At 35.3% G+C, this 12,754-nt stretch overlaps 1 protein-coding gene across 2 annotated transcripts in view; it reads left to right on the forward strand.

The window, feature by feature from the left end:
• LOC149563172 (transthyretin-like protein) overlaps positions 1-12,754 on the forward strand; it is a 148,062-nt gene that overhangs the window by 10,442 nt on the left and 124,866 nt on the right. The window lies entirely within an intron of this gene.

Below are 12,754 nucleotides of genomic sequence, written 5' to 3' on the forward strand. Positions count from 1 at the left end.
GAGAGATGTCTTCTTATCCATCATCATACAAAAAGAAAGGACAACTTTTGTCAGATGTCTCATGAAGATCCTTCAAGATGTTCTAGATCTCTTTAGCTATTTTTCCAGAAAGCATCTAAAGGAGCTGATCGTATGTAACTGAAAGTTTGATCTGTTACAAGCTAGGGCTGCCGTTGCACCAAAAGATCGATCTAATAATGCCCGATATAACTACTAGACTTATAGAACCACTTGTTACAAGCTAGGGCTGCCGTTGCACCAAAAGATCGACCTATCAATGCATTATATAACCACTAGACTTATAGAACAAAGGAGGTGGTTAAGCCATGTCACGAATCCCGAAGGGGAACGTTGGCAGTTAGTCCAACATGATCAATGTGACAACGTCTTAGTTACGTTCATCCCATTTATCTTGATTTGAGTGAGCTTGAGTAGAATGTGTTTCCATACCCAGATTTATCTTATCAAGACACTGATATTCAAATTTCGTCATCATGCACTACTTCTAGGTGTTGTAATTGCAGCCACTGAACTGCTGATTTCCTTTCAACATAATGTTGGTCAAAGATGCCATGATTGAAGTAGAGGTTGCTGGCGAACCCTATCAAGGCACAAAAAATGAGGTAGCCACCAATACAAAAAGTTGAACATGCTGGAAAAAAGTAAGACTATGGTGAACCTGAAAAATTAAAAAAAAAGGTTAGAATGAAATCTTTTTGTTTTGAAAATCTGGGAAAAACCCTAGTCAGGTTTAGGGATTGAAAACCCAATTGCAAAAATAATAGAAAACCTGAATTGCAGAAATTCGAGTTTTTTGGATCAGGGTTTCAGATAAAATATTGTTGGCTGTAAAATCATGGCCAGATAAAATTGCAGGTTCTGGGTGCCGAAAAATACAGATATGAGACATTTGTTTGCAGCAGGAAATCCCAAAAATCAGGGGAGGAAAATGATGGGGAAAAAGCTGCGCTATTCAGCTGCTTTAATGTTGTGATTGTAGGTGGTAAAAATACAGACAACTCCTATATTTTCCAAAAGAAAAAAACCAGAACTTGGGGCAGAAAACAGCCCATGAATCTCAGCTGGAATAGACACGATTTTGGGAGGGACAGGAACAGACCTACGAATTTGCAGTAAAACCCTATTTTGAGTTTTGTAGCATACTGCAAAGGATGGTAAAATTTAATTTCAAATTTCTTCAAAAAAAATGTCCAAAAATATTTACTGCTTTGATACTATGAAATTTTAAAAAACAAAATGATTGTATTAACAAATCACATAAATAAATTGAGTTTACAAACGCTAAAAAAAACTGAACTGAAAAGCAAAGTTGACTAAAGAAAGACAACATTTAAAAATAGACCAGCTGAAGATAACTAAAAATAAAGCCTAAATGACCATTCTAAGGTTCTAGACTAATGAAGTAAAAATAGCAAGAACATAGGATACTAAATATTCTAATAATACCTGCCCATTCAAACATCTTGTTCCCACTAAGTATCATCTTTATGTAGTAACACATTCATGACTCAAAAAGTGCTGCCTGTGGACTACCCATTACCTTGTTCAGCATCAAAATGAAATCTCCCACATCTTCTTTAAAATCAAATTTTGTTAACTTGGGGAGCTAGGAGTGAGTTCTTTTAGGTGTCAGTCCAGTTTGTCGATTCTTATATTCCAGATTGAGATACAACAGCAGAGGAAGCAGATGATCAGTCAGTAGAGCGAGATGGAGATTCCGTCTCTCTAGGGCAATACCCGCAGGGGTTTCAAAATAGGGGACCCAGCAAGAGAAGCTCCATATTCAGCAGAGCTTTCAACAACTCCTTGTTGATGAGGCTAATGTGATGATTGGATTTGTTCTTATGCTCTTTGCTCTGGGATATTGAAGGTTTCTCTTATGGCATCCTCTGTGAACTGTAACACTTCCCTTTGGTGTGATGATTTGTTTATTTGCTGGGTTGAGTTTCTCGCCATCTTCAAAACTCTGTCTATTGATATGTAGGTGGGAAGACTGCTGCCTAGATGATACCATTTTTAGTCCTCTTCTTGATTTCTTTGGATTGGTTGACTCCATATAATCTGTCTATGTCAAATGGACCAAGATTTGCGTCTCCAATGTTTTCTCATGTGGAGGTGAAGCTAGATTCATTGGTCATATCTTGTGTATCAATCTTCATTTGTGCCAACGTTCGTGCCTTAGCACTTTCAGCAATTTTGGCTCCTTTACCCTTCACTGTTTGCTCATTTCCTTCCTTCTCTCTCACTGGTGTGTCTTTCTTTTCCTTGGCTTTGGCTTTGGATTTTGGATATTCATCACCTTTCTACATGATTGAACCTACAACATCAACCCTTGAGAAAATTTCTCTTTATTTTATGAGACTTAAATTAAATCTTGAGTTAATAGTTGGTGATGCACATAATAAAAATCGGAACTTTAGACTTTTACATCAGAATTTAAAATTAGCAAACCTGAGACCTTAATGACATAAAATACCTGGAAATTTAATCACTTTTCAATCCTAGACCTCATTCCACTTGTCTCAATTCAATTTTACTCAACTGCTAGCAAAAAAATTGACTGAGATCTGGGAAACAGAGTTTGGTACAGAATTGTATAGTTCTGAAAATGGTTGTAGATCTCTGTCCACAATAGCAGCAATGTTCTGAGAGGACCAGAATTTTAAGTCTGGGACAGATTTTATTTGATTTCAGGCCCTGGATATGTCTGAGATAATCTCTGAGATCAAACCCTAATTCACTGGTAAATGATTAAAATCAGCGTATTATTGCTGTAAATGGTTGTAATCTGAGTCCTTTTGCTGGTAAATGTTGAAAGTACTTGAAATCAGAGTTTAATTTGCTGATGAAAGCTTGTAATCAGACCCTAACTTGCTAGTAATTGCTTGAGATTAATCAACCTTTAGCATGAAATCTTGGAGAAGAGATAGTGTAGGTTGGGTTACATCATCTCCTTTATGCAACCCTGCAATAAATATTGAGTAAAAACTCCAAAATCTCTGCCTGTTAGTTTGAACTTCTCTGATATCCCTGCAATTGGTTTGAATAAACTTCATTTGAAGTGTAAAGATGGCCTTGTTTATATAGAGGATACCTTGGACCTGTTTATCCCATGCAATGCAATCAATTTTAATTGCTACAATCAACCATTAAATGCCATTTTGAAAATTGATTTTCCAATTGCATTGAATATGTGGCATTGCATTAAATTCTATCTTATTTTTCTATTTCAAATTTCAAATTTAGGCCCCCCATATTATATTGACCTCCATGTAAGCATCTCTTCATCAAATTTGGGCCTCTAGTGGTTAAACGCAAGGCTACAGAGAGTTGGTTTTGAAGCTTTGGATTTAAAGTTGTGAGGCCTTGTGTTAAATTTAAATCCATAGACCAGATATAGGCCCATTCATTGCTGTTTAATGTTTGATTTATTGAGTTTTGTGCCATACATTTAGATATAGGGCCAATTTAGGCCACATTTTACTTAGATTTAGGCCTGATCTGCATTGAATTTAGGGTCTGGAATCTAATTTCAACTGAATTAGGGTCTGATTTATATCAGATCAGGTCCACATGTTAACACTTTGGGACTCATTTAGGTCCAACCTATTTGAATTTGATGTCAGATTTGTAATTTCAAGGCCACACAGCACGTTGTGGGGCCTCCAAAGCTTGTGTCCAGATTTGGGTCTGTCATGGTTGAGTTCAAGGCCCAATAGGGCCTACGCCTTAAAATTAGGCAATGCGTTGATTATTATGAAGCCGTACATTTTTTAGGAGTCTGATTTTAGGGCCAGATCATCAAACTTTCTCCCCAGATTTGGGCCCTGTTACCTGAATTTTCACCCCCAGCTCATTTCAGGTAGAGTTATAGTTATGTCAATCAATGGTGCATTTTTTGGTTGAACCAAATACAAGAGTCAAATTTGCAGCAAATTGAAGGGTTACAAAACAACAAGGATACATATGCAATGCATCATTTTGGTCATAAAAGGGAATAAAAATGAAGTAGCAGCTACAGACTCTACCATCAATAGCAGTGAAGTAAAGGAAGCATTTAGAAGTTTCAAATACCATCAGCAAAAGTACATCTGCAACAGCTGTAAGAGGAAGGAAGCAGAGTTTCCCTGTATAAAACTTTACCCCAAGGTTTCAGATCTAAAGAGAAATCAACAAAGAGCTTCCAGATTTCTAGAAATGATAACAAGAAGCTTCAATTTTGATTTTTGATTTTTGCAAGTTTGTATTGTATTTTTTTAATAATATTTATGAATGATATTTTAGAAATCATTTATTTGATATTATTTTAAAAATAAAAATATGGAAATTGGCTTTTAAAATAAAAATAAATATTTTATTTTGTATCATTTAGTAAACAATTATTAAATAATTTATAATCTATTATTTTTAATGAACATTATTTTATTAATAATATTGTTAAGTGATTTAATTATTGTTCAATAAATATTATTAATATAAATAATTTTGTTTAAATAATAAATAATAAATTGCCTAATGATTTTTAAACAAACGTATTAAATACTTTATAGTTCATTACTTAATTGATATTTATTAAGTAAATGGATTAGAAGTTATTAAATAATCGTTATTTAAAGTGCAAGATAAGATATTTATTTTTATCTCTAAAAGTCAAACAAAGATATTTTGGAGAGTTATGGCAAGGTAAGGTCATATTTGATGGGATTCAAGGTCAGAAAGTTATTGCTTTTCAAAGACTTTTTGTGGGATATTTTGAGAGATAAGAGTGCATTAATGAGGGCTCTTTATGTTGATATTGTTGAGGTATGACTTTTGGGCCATATTTACACCTTTTTGAAGACTTTTTAGGGGCTCAAAATTGGCCTTGAAAGCTGAATTCGACCAAGGAGTTGTTGTTTGCATTAACGATGTAGTTGGATGGAAAAAGGCATAAGTAGGAGCTGAAGGCACATTTGTAAGGGGTTCTGGTTTTATGCAGATTGGGGACTTGTGATATTTTTAGTCATTTTCCTCATTCTTGCCATATTTCTTGTAACTTATTTTGAGATACAGATTTGTAACACCTCTGAGTAGTAATATATAGTTTGTCCCTTCTCATTTTCTCTTTTTGTGTACCTAGTGTTAATGCAAGTTCATGTGATGTTCTTTGTCCTTGGAGTTGTGTTGCATGCTGATGCCTTTATGCAGAAGAAAACAATTTTTGCAGGTTATAAGTTGTGTTGGTCCGATGAATCAGTCTTAGTTTGTGAGAGAGTCTTCTCCTCCTAAGGGTCGAGCTTATTCATCCTTCTTATAAATTTTTATGCAAAGATCATGTTATTGAAGTTGTGGATTAAGTTTCATGTATCATCGGCTTCTATTGTGTGTGTGTTATCTATTAAGGCTCAAGGATATGTTTTGGTGCATCACCATAGTTTAGATTTCGTTTCTGTTATCCTTCTATCCCTTTCCCTCAAAAGAGTTTAAGAGCTTAAGGTGAAAGCATCTCATAGGAACTGGTGTAGAACCCGAAGATTTACTCCAATTTTGGGTAACCCACAGACCCAGGAGTATTTTCATTTTTCTCTAAGTGACTGGGTTTTAGAACTCAATCCGGGTGCAACTTTTAGACCTAACAATTTTGGCACGCTCGGTGGGACTTTTTGGGCTGTTTCAGTCCAGAACTATCCCGTAAATTGCTGTTGTTCGATGTGTACAACAGTAAATTCTGCCTTTGGAGGCAACAAAGAGACACATTTGGCGAATGTGGAAGAGTATCTATTGGTTTCAAAACTCAGTCTGAGTGCAACTTTTAGAGATAATAGGCCCAAGCCCACACGCTTGAGATACAGGGCTGTATGCTTGGAGTTTTGAGCCCATTTCTCATCAATGACGCTATACGATAGACCTAAGATCTGATTTAGGCCATGCCCTATCTCAATCTAGTCCATACGCCAGCCTTCTGAGATCCACACCTTTTATTTAGGGTCTGATTTATTGACTTTAAGTCCGATTTAGGCCTCATAATACTTAAATTTAGGTCTGATTTAATTTAACTAGGCCATACTTTTCTGTTACAGGTCTACATGTTTGACATTATGGCCCATTTTGTTGAGCTCAAGCACACACGTTGAATTTGAAGGCCGCATGTTACAGATGTAACAAACGGTTTTTCATAACAAAAACAAAGATGATCTATAAAGAGTTTTTCCCAACAAATTATTGAACAAATAACTGAATTCCTTTTTATGGGACATTAACTGCTTTTTTCTACCAACGATTAAGTGAAATATTCCTGTTCAACTGAGATAATTATAACAATGTTCAACTGAAACAGTGAACAACTGTATTAACTATAATAACGATTTTCTAAAAATAACTGTATCAATGATCAACTGAAATATCTAAAATAACGATTAAATGAAATAACTGTATCTATGATCAACTGAAACAACTATAATAATGATTAACTGAAAATAACTGTATCAATGATCAACTAAAATAATTATTAACTATCTTTCCCTACATTCAAGTAAAGTAAATGCTTTACATGAAAAGAAGAACATACCAGTAATATCCAGTGAGTCTTTAGTTGGTTGTGCAAGCCTTAGCTTTCAGTAAGACAAGAAGCATTGTCTTAGGCTTAACCTCCCAACCTTGGACCATACTTATCCCCACACAATCGATTGAATTAGAAAGGCCCTCTCTACCCCGAGATCGGGCTTGGAATACTTTCAGTCTAGCCACCTAAGCATTCCGGTGTTTAGAATGTCAGCACAGTTATGGATGAACATGTCTAAATAATTGGGACCACTGACATCAAGTGATCATAGATGGCAAACATGCCTTTAAATGACCTTGGCCGAGGTTTTATCTGATGGGTTCAATGATCCGATCACCATTGCTCGACTTGACAACAGGGAAACAATATTATGGACAAGCATGAGCTATTAAATGAAGTTAATTTAGGATTATTGTATCATGTTTGACTTTATTTCCATGTCATAGTAGATGTCATCTCACCTCTTCACCTTTTCCATGACTATATAGTCGGTGAATCCTAGGTGCTTAGAAAATTTAGAGCAATCAGCTCTGTTTGTTGCCTCTCAACTGATTTATGAATATTGTATATTTCTAGCTTATCACGATCTGTGACTTGAAAGAATATGTTCTTTAAGACTTGCAGAAATATCATTGATTCTGACTTACAAATGGTATATTTAAAGCATGATTTCATTAAATCATAAATAACTCTTTCTCAAAGAGGAACTAACCTATAATACTTATGATGAGTATAACTATAGTATACGGTTATGGTAATCACATTTCAGTAACATCTGATAAAGTATTTAGCAATGCTTGGAACATGATTGACCACATAACCGGATATAATTTGGAAGATAGGAGTCTAGCTGGACGTTGTGATGCGACTCTTCCTCGAAATGATCTTTAGGCGCAAAAACCAATACAAAATATATCACATTTTCGATAGGAAAATTAATACAAGACAGAAAAGAGATTGGCAATAGACGTAGAGATATCAGATGGTATTTGCAAAGGTATTGGGTGGTAGATGGAAGTTGGATGCTTGGAAATATATAAGTCGGGTGCTTGAAATATATGTGTCATCCGCCTCTCTCGACTTCTAAAATAAAAAAAAATGTGTTTCTTTGGCTTCCAAGTAGCCGTAACATAAAAGAAATGTCTTGGCTCTTGAACGCCAAATAAATATGCCAAGTGTTACAATCGGTTTTAAGTAAGAAAATAGAATAAAAAAAGATGGAAAAAGATTTGAAGGTTATAAATTGAAAATAATTATGGTTCATATCTATCTATCTACATGCATGTAGATATAACTATGGGGTGGCATCATACTATTACAAAAGAAATAATAATATTATGGTGTCATTTTATTCTTATATCTATTTGTATGTACATAGGTATGAAAGGTCAATCAAAATCCTTTGAGGTACGTATTATATTTTAATTAAATTATTTTGTCTTAAAATGTTTACTTAATAGCTCATGCGGGTCCTTCAATTGTATCCGGAAGTTCAAGTCGCTAGGTCCTTACCAAGGCAAATGAAGGTCATACCTGTCATCCTGATGATTGGACTAAGCTAGTATCCCATTTCGTTGATCTCGTTTAACAATGTTTCCCCCCTTCATCTTCTCGTGCAATCACTCGTGCAACATTTTCACGACAATAACAAGTTCCATAATAATTTTCATATCAACATTTAAAAGAATTTAATTATTAACCATAATTCCAAAATCAAGCAATTGCTAAATATCACATGACAAATAATGGATGACCACCATTTTCATTAAACAGTTAATACAATGGGTATAAATAACTATTTACTTCACATGATTATGAAAGAAAAATCCGTTCAATCTAACGGCTATGAACAAATTTAAAATTAGATCAAAATTTGGGATGTAACATACCCTCCCCCTTAAATTTTTCATCATCCCCGATGAATATCACAACAAAACTTCTATTTAGATTATTTCAAGAAAGTAAAAAGTTCAGGCTCTAGCCCTGGAGAAAAGATGAGGGTATTTTTGGAAGATTTCGTGATAATCTTCTCAGGTAGCATTATCTTTTGCATATTGATCCCACTGGACCTTGCATTGAGTCACCTCTCGATTTTGTAAGTGTAGCTTACGCACCTCAAGTATTCTGAGTAGTTCTATTTCCACCACCCCTAGTTCTCGCACCTATAATAGGTTCCAATCAATTATATGATAATGATGAGGAATGCATTTCTTAAGGTATGACACATGGAAGATGTCATGCATCCTTGCAAGAGTTGGTGGTAAGGCAATTCTGTAGGTTACAAGGTTCATAACTTCCAATATTTCAAAGGGTCCCACATACCTTGGGGCTAACTTGGCATTCTTACCAAACTTGATAGTACTCTTCTGAGGTTTTACTCTTAATAACACCTTTTCTCCCATTGAAAATTCCCTAGGTGTTCTTTTTGCATCTGCATAACTTTTCTTTCTGTCATTGGCTTCCTTCAATTTTCGACGAATTTGGATTATTTGATCTTTCATTTCCTTAAGCATTATAGGCCCAACAATAATTCTATCTTCTAATCGATTCCAGCTCACATGAGTTCTACATTTGCGGCCATATAGAGCCTCAAAGGGGGCCATTTTAATGGTGGATTGGTAGGAATTGTTATAAGCAAATTCTACCAAGGGTAAATATGTTTCCCACTGGTATTGCCGATCCATACAATAAACTTTTAAAAGATCTTCTTTAGGTTTGACCATTTGTTTCGGGATGATAAGCTGAATTGATGTTTAATTTAGTCCCTAATGTTGAAAATAATGTTTGCCAAAATCTGGAAGTTATCCTAGCATCCCTATCTGAGATAATTTTCTCTGGAACTCCATGCAGTCTAAAAATTTCTTTTATGAATTTATGAGTGATTTCTGGTGCTCCATCGGTTAGATTTCCTGGTATAAAGTGAGCAACTTTTGTCAATCTATCTACTACTACCAGAATGGTGTTGTGTCTATTCCGTGTCATAGGTAGTCCTTGTACAAATTCCATGGAGATTATCTGCCATTTCCATTCTGGTACCTCATTTGGGTGCCAAAGACCGGCTGGGTAATGATGTTCTGCTTTTACTCTTTGGCATTCCAGGCATCCTGCCACAAATTCTGCTATTTACCTTTTCATTTTTTTCCAAAAATACAGGGGTTTTATATCTGACAACATTTTAGTTACTCTAGGCTGTCCTGAATATGGGACTGAATGAGATTCTTCCAGAATCATTCTCCAAAGTTCAGTTTTGGTGGGTATATAAATCCTGTCATGATATCTTAATAGTCCATCCTCTTCTATCCTAAATTTTGACTACTTGGGATCTTGTGGGTCTCTGATGAGAGCTAAACTGATCTCTGCATAAAATTCATCATGCTGTAGATGCTATAAAATTTGGTCCTTTAATTTGAAATATATAGTAGCCATTGCAGAAATGTGTCTCCTCCTACTTAAGGCATCTGCCACTTTATTTTCCTTGCCCTTGATGTAACTTATGTCAAATTCATAGTCTACTGAAAATTCTACCATCTCCTTTGTCTAGCATTAAGATTAGGTTGAGTAAAAATATATTTTAGGCCATGGTGGTCAGATCGTAGATCAAAAGGTTTCCAAATCAAGTAATGTCTCCACATTTGAAGAGCGTGAACAATAGCTATTAATTCCAGATCATGAGGGGCATAATTCTGCTCATAATTCTTCAATTCCTTAGATTTGTATGCAATTACCTGCTCATCCTGCATTAGCACACCTCCTTCTCCTTCTCTTGATGCATCAGTTATAACAACAAATATCTTTTGTGGGTCAGGTACTCTTAATATGGGTGTTGTAGTTAACTTTTTCTTCAAGCATTCAAAAGCTGATTGACATTTGTCTGTCCATACAAGCTTCCTTCCCTTTCTCTAAAGTGATGTAATTGGGTAGGCTATCTTGGAGAAATTTCTGACAAACTTCCTATAGAACCTTGTCAATCCCATGAAACTTCTGACTTTTGTCACATTTTTAGGTATAAGCCATTCCTTAATTGCTTTGTCACATTTTTAGGTATAAGCCATTCCTTAATTGCTTTTATTTTTGATAGATCTACAACTATCCCCTAAACTGATATAATGTGTCCTAAATACTGAATTTCCTTTTGATAGAAAGTGCACTTGACAATTTTCCATATAATTTATGTTCTCTCAACCTTTGTAAGACTTTTTCCAGATGTTCTTGATGTTTTTCCTCGTTCTTTGAATAGATTAGAATATCATCTATAAAGACCAGTACAACCTTATCTAGACAATCTTGGAATATGCTATTCATTAAGTTCGTAAAAGCTGCTGGAGCATTGGTTACCCGAAAGGTTATACTGTGAATTCATAATGCCCATACTTGGTTCTGAATTCAATTTTGTGAATATCTGTCCTTAATATGAAACTGATGATATCGTGACCTCAAATCAATCTTTGAAGGTATTGTAGCGCCTTTCATTTGATCAAAAAGGTCATCAATCCTAGGGAGTGGGTACCGGTTTTTGATAGTAACCTTATTGAGCATTCTATAATCTATGCATAATCTCATAGTTCTGTCTTTCCTAACAAACAATATTGGGGCTCCCCATGGTGAAACACTGGGCCGAATCAGTTTCTTGTTTAACATATCTTGTAATTATATTTGCAACTCCATTAATTTGGTGGTGGTCATTTGATATGGTGCCCGAGAAATGGGTTCAACTCTTGGTAACAGATTAATGGTAAAATCAAAGACTTGGGATGGAGGTAGATCGGAGAGTTCTTCGGGAAACACATCTTGGTAATTCTTTAGGTAGGGATATTTTTCTTCGAAAGATTCCTTTAATTTTTCTCCGATTTCTCCATCTTCAGAAATGTAGTCATCTCCATATGTGGTGCTTATAGGATTTCTCATATCTTTAATTCTTATTACAAAAATCTCACAGCGTTTTCTTCCACATTTCTTAAGTTGCATGGCAGATATTTGTTTTGATTTAATTTTATGTTTAATTCTTATGATGCTTGTAGGTTTGCCTTGGTCATCCAAACAATGTACAGTTTTAGCAAGACAATCTACCTTGGCCTTATGCTCACTGAGCCAATTAATGCATATAATATCATTGTAAGACCCAAGAGGTGCTACATACAGATTTAATTCAGTGGAGAAATTTGGAAAATCGACCTGAGCCTCAAACAGACACTGCTCTACCTTAGCCCTTGACTGGTTTGCATACTTGACTGTCCATGGTTTTGCCATAAAACTAGATCTCTTTGGAAATCTACTTAATAGTTTAGGCGATATAAAACATTCAGAAGCTCAGGTATCAATTAAAATAGAGACAGGGTTCCTGTAGATCCTACCTGTAGTTTCAATCGGCCCTATTTGTTGTTCTGCTTGTCTATTATCAAGGGCTACGTGGATCCTTTGTTGATAAACATGCTGCTGTTGTGGAAGAGGTGGCTGGTGTGGCTGATTGGTGTTGGGTTTGACGGGGCATTTATTAGCATAATGATCTCCCCCACAATTGTAACATCCCAAAGGTGACCCCTTCTTTTCATTGCTTTTATTATTCTTACTTGTACTGAAATTACTTTTAAAATCCTTGATTCCATTCCCTTTTGATTCTGGCTTGCTAAATGTATAATCCTTAAACTGTTTCTTCTGAGATCCAGTATCCATACTTTTTGTATTCCAAATTGTTTTCCTTTTATTATTCCGAATGGAGTCATCTCTCTTGATTTTATATCCCTGTCGAACAACCTTCTCTAAAGCTTCTTTCATGGTTCGAGGAGTGAGAACATCAACTGCTCCTCCTATTCTATTATTCAAACCCATAATGAATTTCTTCATTTTCAGATTTCTGGCTTGTTGATATGGTGGTACATACTTTAGTAATCGGGTAAATTTCTCCCAGTGCTTGTGTACAGTCATATCTCCTTGCTTCAGGTTTTGGAAATCCAACAATTTTTGGTCATAAAAGGTTTGGGGTAACCAATTATTCCTAAAAATGGTTACAAATTTTTTCCAGGTAATTTCAGTAGTTTTAATGTTTTGCTCAACCTTGGTGTTTCCCCACCATGTAGCAGCTTCTCCAGTAAAGTGGCATATTCCCCAAACCATTTTTGAGGTTTCTAAAAAGTTCCTAATTTCAAAGTACTGTTCCATTTGGTTAACCAGGCCTTTGCATCCTCTCCGGATTCA

The sequence above is a fragment of the Cupressus sempervirens genome, chromosome 4 (genome assembly GCF_028749045.1).
Source record: "Cupressus sempervirens isolate cs-2001-9-10 chromosome 4, ASM2874904v1, whole genome shotgun sequence".
Classification (NCBI taxonomy): Eukaryota; Viridiplantae; Streptophyta; class Pinopsida; order Cupressales; family Cupressaceae; genus Cupressus; species Cupressus sempervirens.